Source organism: Cucurbita pepo, chromosome 2, assembly GCF_057944985.1.
Source record: "Cucurbita pepo subsp. pepo isolate OVF chromosome 2, ASM5794498v1, whole genome shotgun sequence".
NCBI lineage: Eukaryota > Viridiplantae > Streptophyta > Magnoliopsida > Cucurbitales > Cucurbitaceae > Cucurbita > Cucurbita pepo.
In genome coordinates, this window is record NC_141799.1 from 10,965,515 (window position 1) to 10,976,923 (window position 11,409).

Genomic DNA, 11,409 nt, shown 5'->3' on the forward strand with positions numbered 1-11,409 from the left:
AGGAATCCCTTTGAAATTGTGAGCCGAAGGCAACCATCCCTATGCCATATCATTAACCACCCATATGCAGGGAAGAATCCTCAAGCCCAAAACTTCAAAAATGGAAGAAGGAAGTACTGTCCCGTCACATTTCAGGTAAAAGACTAAGTTCTCATCAAGTTGATTCTAGAATAGATCAATTTCTGCAGCACAAAGGACTAGAGGCTTGTCTAAAAATACGAAAGACCGGGTGAAGTTCTCAAGAAAATTGGAGTTACATCTTATAGGGTGGCATTGCCCACCTTTATGAAAATCTATATAGTAATTCATGTGAGCAATCTAAAATCTTACCTCAACAATATCCAGAGCAGCCGCAATATCATTGCAAAACCTAGAATAGACCTCAAACAAAGAAGTCAAGGTAATCCTAGCTAAGAAAGTTAGGAAAGTTAGAAGGTCTGTACAGAATGTTCGAGAATTATTTGTCAAATGGAAGAACCTCCCTACAGAGGAAACAAACTGAGAACGTGCCAAAAATCTGGACTCTGTCATGACCCACATTGTAGATTTTGAACTTCGTTAGTTGACAAGGACGTCAACCAATTAGGCGGGCGAGGATCTCATGGTCATGTTTGTCCAAGACATATTACCCATTGCCGCATGCTCCTGACATGCCAAAGCCTTTCTACTTGCTTTCATGTTGTGTTACTTTCTTATTACATTTTATGTTGTATGACCATTCGACGAAATCATGTTTACTTCTTTCAGACCGCCTTAAAATGTACCATACCGGGACCAAGTAATCGTTAAACCTCTCTGGACCAAGTATTGTAATTGTTCTTAACTTTCACAATGCTTTCTTTCAACTCGCTTTCAATGATTTTTCTCGTCCACATTTACTAAAACCTTTTCTCTCAAAACGTGGCTCGAGGCTCGACATAAATAAGTGATATTCGATAATAACAATGATCTAATAAGACATTCAAATCGTTACAACAAAAATAACTTAATAAAAACATTTTAAACTATACGAGTTCAATTAATAAAAGTAAAACATATATAAATTTCACTGAACAGTTAACGCATACGTCTCTGTTGTACCTTCTGTATGCACGATAAAATCCCCATTGAAACAAAACCAATGCCAAGAGTAAGCGGCAGAACAGCGGCGACTCGGGGCATCATCGGCTCCGGCGTCAAAGCTTTTACCGACGACACATAAGACGAGAGCATGCCGCTTAATGCGAAGAACAAAGTGAAGTACAGAGAGTTCCTGGAAACTGATGGTGTGTTGGCAGGCAACTCATTCAATAGCGCTATAAATTGCAACATTGAAACTATCATGCACACTGTTACGCCAACGATGAAATTGGTGAACTCAGCTGGGAATTTTGTGGCCATTATCGATGTCCCTGCTACATAACTTAGGGACACACAAAATTTTGTCACAAAAAAAATTAGGTTTCCATAGTGTTAAGAATGAGAAATAGAATTGGGATCGAAAGTATGATCTTAGTGATTACAAACGTTTAAATACAATATAAACTATCAACTAATACAATGAAAATATAGGATACAAACTATCAACTAATACAACTGCTAAATTTTGTAAATAAGATAAAATATACTATTAATCAAATCATAAGATAAAATATACTACTAACAACTCCCAAAAACAAAGAAAAAATATTAACGGATATCTAACATATGCTTCATAACTAATTATTAAAACATATTCTCCAAATATCATATCTTAATACTCCCCTCAAGTTGGAGAGTGTATGTCAATCACACCCAACTTGTCCTTCAAAAGATCAAACTGATGTCTTCCCAAATCTTTAGTGAAAACATCTGCCAATTGCATTTTAGTCGAAACATAACACGGTTTGATGATTCCAGCTTGTAACTTTTCTCGAACTATATGGCAATCTATTTCAATGTGTTCCGTACGTTCGTGAAAGACTGGATTGACTGCTGTATGTAATGCTGCTTGATTATCACAATATAATAATGCTGGTTCGGACGGTGGAACATTCAAGTCTTGAAGAATGCATCTTAACCAAGTTAACTCTAAACAAGTATTTGTCATAGCTCGATACTAGCCTTCTGCGGATGATCTGGACACATTAGTTAAGACTTCCAATAAATAATTGAATTTCCGAAGAAAATGCAGAACCCAGAAATAGACCGTCTGGAGTTCGACAACCACCCCAGTCATAATCGCAATATGCTTGTAATCTTAAATTGTTTTCAGATGGTAGTAGGAGTCCTTGACGAGGAGTACCTTTGATGTATCTCAGAACCCGAAGAGCTGCCTCCCAATGTGGTTTTCTTGGTTCATGCATAAATTGACTAAGCATACGAACTGAATAAACTATGTCAGGCCTAGTAACGGCCAAATATATTAATCTGCCAATCAACCGTCTGTATTTACTTTCATCATCCAACACCTCACCTCGAGAAAAGTACGCCTCCTCTTAATCGAGGCTCGACTTCTTTTTCTTTTGGAGTCTTAGTTGTTTTTTACTATGCCTTCAAGGAGGCTCGGCTCCTTTTCTTTTGGAGTTCTTTGTTCGACATTTGAGGATTTACCAATCTATGGGTACGACCAAGTTTAGGGCATGGCTCTGATACCATTGTGGGGAGGTGGATTAAATCTAAGCGCGCTCATGGAGGTGGAAGGACATGCGCCGACCCTACGTTAATTGAAGGAAAATCGATGAGGCAACATTTTGCGAGACTTGAAGGTGTGCTTTTGGAGGACACATGCCACACCAAGAAAAAATAAGAAAATACTAATGCCTTACGTCGCCTGGACTCGAAGCCAAGAACACTCAGTGTCGTGAGTGGGGTGGGTGTCAAGTAGTGAAATTGTTTTTGGGAGTTTAAGTTAAATTATTCTTAAATTGAGCGCCAATAGCAACTGGCCGTGGTATTTGCACGTGAGCCCGTTGCGAGTGGAATCATGCCTAGAAGCCATTCCAGCCACGCATGGGGCGCGTGAAGGTGTGTGGAAGGTGATCTTTTGACTATTTTACATCCATACTAATCCTAAAATGACTTGAATTATGACCATCTAGTGAAATTTTTGAAGATTTAGAGAACCGAAATGACATTCCAGAAGAGTGAGCTGTCTTTCTACTCAACATATCGGCCACTATGTTAGCTTTACATGGGTGATAAAGGATCTTTGTATCATAATCCTTCACAAACTCCAACTATCTCCTTCGTCCCATGTTCAACTCTTTGTACCTGAATAAGATACTTGAGGCTCTTATGGTTTTACTACCCGTACCTTTTCACCATACAAGTAATGTCACCATATTTTTAACGTGAACACCACAGTTGCTAACTCCAAATCGAGGGTTAGGTAGTTACGCTCATATTTCTTAAGCTATTAGGAGCCATATACAATCACTTCTCCATTAACACCAACACGCAGCCCCAATCCTTTTCTCGAGGCATCGTTGTACACCATGCTTGAACCATAAAATAGTGCTGGCATTAGCGCATACATAAAAAACTCCTTAAGCTCTTGATTAACTTTGTCAAGGTTTGAATAAGTCCTAAAAAGAAACATTCCGTAGTAGTTCGCTAACTCCAAAAAAACTTTTAAGTTCTCGGACTGAGGATGGTCTGGGTTATCTCATGATTGCATCTATTCGACCCAGAAAATCCCCGGTTGAGTTATCTCATGATTGCTTCTAACAAACTTGCAGAAAATTGTGGGCTGAGGTTGGTCTCCCTTATCTCATGATTGCCCCAAATGTTCCATGATTACTAACTTCTCAACATCCCATGATTTTAGCCAAGTCGAGCTTGTTGACTTACTAACTTCTCAATGCATGATTCCCACATCCATGATTTTAACCCACTCGAGTTTATTGACTCACATCCCTTACGTCAAAACACACAATCATGGCAAGGACTACTTTTCGTGATGCCAACAAAAAATATTGGCAAAACAAATATTGGTCGACGTATTAGCACTATCCATGTACTATATATTTTTTAGGTTATTTATTAAATATTATCCTCTTCATGAAAACTATGGTTCAATATTACATTAATAACCTTGATTTTTTAATTTTTTTTGTAAAATAAATATTATTAATTTAAGCTGAGGAGAACGGTTATAATCTTACTAACAAGAGAGTAAAGTTATGACTCTTATGTGTAGTCAGTCAAGGTTAACACGAGAGTGGCACATGGAGGAAGACGGTGTATTGTCTAAAAAAGTGCATAATAACTTAGCCAAATTTGTGATTGGGTTTAGAGAGAAAAAAGCTTAACCTATTCCGTCTATTTTTGTTCGTTTTTCTTTTAATAGGGTTTTACTTAAATTTCTAATGTGAAAGCTATTAAAAGGAATATTTGTGAGTGTATAAATATGTGAACCCTCTCTCCGAATTAATTGAGCAAAACAGACAGAAAAATCAAAATAAAAAATGGCATCTTCTAGTTTTCTTGCCGTCTTTAGGATTGTCCTTTTAGTACTGTTCTTCAATGGGATGGTGCCCATGCATGCGGCTTCCCAAGACGACATCGTTTCCACCATCTGCAAGAAAACTAGAAACCCTTCTTTTTGCTTTAACGTGTTGAAATCTGCTGGCACCAGAGACCTAAAAGGGCTGGCCACCTTCACCCTCAACCTCGCCCACGACAAGGTTGCTCAAACTCGTGCCCTCGCCCTGTCCCTGGCGTCCAAGGCAGCCGATCCCAAGCTTAAGGAGCGATATGCCACCTGTGCTGAACAATACGACGATGCCGCCGACGACATCGAGGATGGGAAGAACGACCTGAGGGAAGGTGACTACAATGGCGTCAACATTAAGGCGTCTGCAGCCATGACGGAGGCCGACGACTGTCTGGACAGCTTCACGCAGCCGCCGAAGGACCCATCGGCGTTGTCTGGCAACGGGAAGACTGTGGAAGATATTTGTAGTATCATCTTGGTTATAGCCAATCTTCTCCTTGGGCGTGCCTAATTCATTTTTCTTCAACCTTTCTTCATTTTATCGTACATGTACTTGGAATGCCATGAATCAATAATATGTCTGTTTTGAATCCTATAAATTTGGACATCGACTCCTTCACATTTTAATAATCTAACTAATCTAGGGTCACTCTATAACTCTTAGTGCTCTCCAATTTTAAAGGTCATAGGGTCTAGTTCGTGAGTCAATAGCGACACATAATTTCTTGTTAATGAGTTATAGGCCTCCTCGGCCCACAATGAAGCTAAAGAAACTAGTTTGAATCAAAGTGAGTGTGGAGGGAGAGTTGCCCAAATTTTTCAAAAGCTTACTAGATTTCATTTTCTTTTCTTCTCAAATTTTCATTATTAACTTTTTTGGTTAGGTTGGTTTGTTTTGATCTTTTTGGATTCGAGTCCTTTTGGGTTGGTTTCAAGTTTATAGGCATAAAAACTAGGTCTGGTTTCAAGTTTATAGGCACAAAAACTAGGTCATGAACCGACCCAATTTCATTAAAAAAAGGCTAGCGGAAGGCCGAACGTTTCCTGTCCCAACGACCCTCCCTCTAATCATAACCTCCACACAAGACAGACAAGGGACCTCCACACAAGACAGACAAGGGGTGAACGGGGGTGACCCTCAAGTGACATCTATCCGACCACATGAGTCCAGATTGTGACCTCCACACAAGACAGGCAAGGGGCGACCCTCAAATGACATCCACAAGACAGACAAGGGGCGACCCTTAAATGACATCTATCTGACCACATGAGTCCCAAGATTGAGAAGTGTCATGATGCGAGAGGAGGACAGTGCATCATCCAATACACCAAGAATGTGCACTGAAGCTAAGACATCATCCAATACACCAAGAATGTGCACTGAAGCTAAGGCATCATCCAATACACCAAGAATGTGCATTGAAGCTAAGGCATACAAGGCATCATCCAATACAGCAAGAATGTGCATTGAAGCTAAGGCATACAAGGCATCATCCAATACACCAAGAATGTGCATTGAAGTTAAGTCATACGCTAAGTTCGAGAGAGAGACGACACGAGTGTCAAAGACAAGCTCGAAAAAGGTCGAGGGCTCCAAACAATAACTTCAAAAGTCAAGATTTTGATATGATGTGGCCTGTTTTAATTAACGTGGTTGAGATGTCATGTTTATATTAGTGTTAGTGATAAAAAAAAAAAAAAAAAAATCATTCTTTTTTTTTTTTTTTTTTTTTAAATGGGTTTTGATATTTATTTAAGAAATTAAATATAGAGAGTTATTTAATTTTTCGTGAAGTGAGACAAATTTTTTTGTGAGAACTTTTTAAATTGAAGTACCCTAAATTTATGAGATGGAAAAATATTTTTTTTTTTCCAACATGTACAACATTTTTCACTATCTCGCATATGTATATCTTTTTTTTCAATTGGGTAGTATATGTACTATAGGTAGGGTTGCTAAATTGATGACTTTTATTTTAGTATATCTTGATGCTATAGTATATTGCTTCAGTCTCTGTCATGAAATTGTGTATAGTATATTGCTTCAGTCTCTGTCATGAAATTGTGTATGATGGTCATAGTTCTCTTAGCTGATATAGGGTTAATTCATGTCTTGTACATAAGACCTTACTCTTCCATCTCTCCCACTATGTTTTGAAGTAAGGGGGCTTCCATGTAAGAGTTTTCAATGCTTTCAATTGGCGATGTTTCAACTAAAGTCATCTCATAGTCAGCTAATGAATTCACCAAATTTAACGTGGAAGGCATAAAGAGTGGCTCTTTGTGAGCATTCAGACACTTGATAGGTCCCTCTTACATATAAAGCAGAACGAGGATGTTAAGGATTATTGGGAGGAGTAGTCCCACATTGGCTAATTAAAGGGATGATCATGGGTTTAGAGGTAAGAAACACCATCTTCATTGGTGTGAGACTTGGTAAGGAAACAAAAAGAAAAGTCAGGAGAGTTTATGCTAAAATTGGACAATGTCAATAGAATCCTAAGTGTTGAATAAAGAAGTTGTGAGCCATTTGAAAGTGTAGTCAAAGTGGTCAAATTGGCTTAAGTGTCGAGCAAAGGGTGAAGGGACCTCAGAGGAGGCTCTATGGTGTATTCCTCCATGTGGGCAATAGAGTCCGTCGAGCTACCCTCACACTCATGCCACCGGTTCATATGACTTTATTTGACCCACGGTCCCAATCGTGGGCATCAATTCTTGGATGGGTATCTCACCTAGGTAGCCAGCTAACTATCAATCTTATCAACTTTTGTGACATTCTCACTCATACAAGATTCCAAAAATCAAAGATCGTCAAAGACTTCTCATCCACATATGCATGGATAAACTGAGCGGCAGAACTAGATTCTAGAGAACATGTTGAGGACATTGTGTTATAGACTTTGCTGGTTGTTGGGATGAACACTTGTACATAATGGAGTTTGCTTATAATAATAGCTACATGTGACTGTGTAGATTGCCCCCTTAGAGACTCTTTACGAGTGTAGGTGTCAAACTTCTATCTTCTAGGAAGAGGTAGGTGAGCAACAACTTCTAGGGTCGGAGTTGGTTTAGATTATTAATGCAGCAGTGCAAAAAATCAGATAAAGAATACTGAAGGCACGAAGCGGGCAAAAGCACTACGAAGGCACTCGTAGCAAGAAACTTGAGTTTGTTACTCGTGATCATGTCTTTTTCAAAGTTGCACCTATGATACGTGTGTTGAAATTTGGGAAGAAGGGCAAGTTGAAGACAAGATTTGTAGGTCTCTTTGAGATCTTAGAGAATATAGGACTAGTGGCATACAAATTAGCACTACCACTTACATTTGTCACCGTGCATAACGTGTTCCATATGTTTATACCGTAGAAGTATACCCCAGACTCTTCATACGTTATCGAACATGAGTCACTTTTCTTTAGAGAGGATTCTTCATATGGGAGAAGTCGATGAAGATACTAGTTAGAGATGTGAAGTTGGTGCATAACAAGCAGATTGTCTTGGTCATGGTCTTATGATGGAACCATGGGAATGATGAAGCCGGTTAGAAAAGAGAGGATGAAAAACACAAAGAAGAAAAAAGAAAGAGAAAAGAAGTGGTTAGGATTTTGGAAAGAAAGTTAAAAGAAAACAATATTCCACCACTAGATTCCATGGCTTGGAGTCATTTTTTACCAAGCTTTCTTCATGAAAATTTCTCAGAACGTATTGGTCTAATGATCTAGACTTTTGAATCACTAGAACGTGTTAAGAAAAATACGATAAAACAATTTTTAAAATTTAAAAGATAAAATCAAATATATTTATTATTTTGGAAAGATTGTTTGAATATTAATATAAAATCGGGGACCAAGGTAGGAGATACCAAACAAACTATAGCCAAGATACCAAAAGAACTGACTCTCTAGAATGACCTTCCTTTGTGGTCGCATAACTCCCGAATGCTTCCCACGTCAACCAATCAGCTAACCACTTGAGAAAAAAAAGTAATATTTGGTGAGCATAAAAATAGTTGGTAAGTAGCCTACCCGTAGGCTTTTAGACATCCATGACCTAGTAAGTTACTATGAGCTTTAATTTGGACTCTAGGAAATTCATGCATAAGCTTCTAAACCTAACCTGGACTCTAGGAAGTTCATGCATAAGCTCGTACACCTAATGCTCCTAAACCTATCTAAGCTTCTGGATGGTCTAGAAGTTCCTAAGTCAGTTTTCGTGTGTATTACAAACCCAATAAAGGTTTGGAGGTTGTTCACCTAACCTAATGTCGTACAATCACCTGAACAACCTAACTAAGCTTTGCGGTGAACCAACTTGTTTGATCTTCTTATTTAGCCGCTTATATTGATTAGGAAGTGAATCACTGGTATCCTAAGTTGAAGAGGAGCAACATGAACAAACATGCTGACTTGAACGACGATATGGCATCGTGAGACCTGAATATCATTTGTGAAAGCTTAGCTAGCAACCCCTCCACAAGACCATAACATCACACTGAAGTGGGGGAGCAACCTCGTGTGTTGACTAACTACCGAGTTTACCCGTGTGGTCCATAGCACTTGTGACGAGTTTATGGAACAAAGACCTTGTTCAGAGATCCCTGACTATTTCTACACCCGATAAGGCACTAGAGAAATTGAGACAAGCTTGACATCACTGAGTTGTACTACAAGAAATTAGAAGTGGTCTGGACTTTGGTGATATCTTCACGACTACTAATAGACATGGTAAGCTACAACAATTTGTGGGTGTGTGAGTATGATTGATCTTGCTCCCACTTCCGCTACTACAATTTGTATTAGAGCATTTTGGTTGTGGCATTAGGGTACCACAATTAGTATCAACAGAGCCAAGTTTGGACATTTGTGGTATTGTGAAAGACTTAACCTCATCGACCACCAGACGTGCTCAAACTCAGCATCAATTGTCGAAGATAAGTTTCTTATTGCAAGCTTGCTTATTTGTTTTTCAGATTTTGTTTTTGGAAATCATACTTTCAAGAATGGTGAATATCTCCATCCATTCAAATTTTGTTGGTTTTGGTCGCTTAATTTAATCTTCAGCTTGCTTAACTTGATATAAAAATTGTTTTCTTGCATGGAGATTTGGAAGAAGAAATATATACGACACAGTGAGTTGGTTTTCGAGTAGTGTAGATTGAAGAAATCTTTGTATAGGCTGAAACAATCTCCTCGTCAATGGTATATGGATTTTGATCACTTCATGGTGGAGCATAAGTACACTCACAGTCAATTTGACAATTGTGTGGTTTGTTTATCTATTTGATCTTGTATGTTGATGCTATGTCAATTGCTTCCAAGAAACAAGTGGAGATTGATAAGTAACGATCAATTACTGGTTATCTGTCCACTATGGCTAGTGGACCTATTTGTTGGCATTCAACATTGTTGTCTACTGTTGCTGAGCATATGACAGTCACTCCAATATTGGTACATTATCTCATATTGGTACTTAAATCATCTTGATTTATGTATGCTAGTGTTCCTTTGATTCATGTATGAGAATTAGTATTGCTATGTTTATATAAAAATTTGTCTAACATTGTTTTAAGACGTGGAGTCATTTTCATTTTGTATTTGACGCGAGGCAATTGAGAAGAACTTTGTAACAGAGAATTTGTAGTGTGAGAGTGTGAGATACACTTGTAAACACTTTGGTTAGTGATTAGCTATCACCCGTGGATGTAGGGAAATTTCTTACTTCCGAACCATGTAAATCTTTGTTTCTCTTTGTTTAACTTATATTTGTGGGTGTGTGAGTACGATCGATCTTGCCTCCGCTTCCGTCACAACAATTGATACCAAAGAATTTTGGTCGTGGCATTTTTACGAATGGTTTACAATCTTGATAATTCTTAAAAATAATATAAGGGTAGACTTAATGAATCACAATCAACCCCCTTTTGGGGCAAGCGTCCTCGTTAGCACGGAGAGGTTTCCGTACCCTTATAAGAAATGTTTGGTTTCCCTCTCCAACCGATGCGAGATCTCACAATCCACCTCATTGGTACGGAGAGGTTTCCACAAGAAATGCTTGGTTCCCATCTCCAACCGATGTGGGATCTCACAATCCACCTTGATGGCGCAGAGAGATTTCTACACCCTTATAACGAATGTTTGGTTCTCCTCTCCAACCAATGTAGGATCTCACACTCCACCCCCCTCGGGACCCAGCGTTCTCGCTGACATAGAGGAGTTTTCACACCCTTATAAGGAATGTATGGTTCCCCTTCCCAACCGATGTGGGATCTCACAAAACACCCCCTCAGGGGCCCAACATCCTCGCTGGCACACTGCCCGGTTTGTGACTCTGATACCATTCGTAACAGCCCAAACCCACAACTAGCAGATATTTTCTGCTTTAACCTGTTACGTATCAGCGTCAGCCTCATGGTTTTAAAACGCGTCTGTTAAGGAGAGGTTTCCACAGCTTTATAAGGAATGTTTCATTCTACTGTCCTCTCCAACCGATGTAGAATCTCACAGCTAAACACCAAACTTTATCCATATACCATAAACCCATTAGATTATTTCTTGAACATGATCCACCCATTTGTAACCTACATATTGTTCGAAATTACATTAATAACCTTAGATTTATCATATAATAAATAGTGTTAAATTCCATATAAAATAATCAAAATAATGTTACGGGTGTACATGGGTCGGGTCGGGTTGGGTTGAGAGAATTTTTTGGAACAACCCAAAAGTTCAGGTTGGTTGGATTGGTAACCCAACCTAACCCGAAAATTTTGACAACCTAGCCCTTTATTTGATTCAGGTCGTTCCATTTGTTAAAAAAAAAAAAAGTAAAAAGAAAAAATTAGTAATTATCTATAAGTTACGGACATATAATTAATTATCTATATTCAAAATATATAATCATTCAACAAAATACTTATATCAATAGTACATACATATTAAACTTTTAAAAAC

General features: G+C 38.5%; 1 pseudogene; it reads left to right on the forward strand.

Annotated features, from left to right (window-relative positions):
* The first annotated feature begins 4,398 nt into the window (after positions 1–4,398).
* Positions 4,399–5,055, forward strand: LOC147793661 (pectinesterase inhibitor pseudogene; annotated as a pseudogene).
* The last annotated feature ends 6,354 nt before the right edge of the window (positions 5,056–11,409 follow it).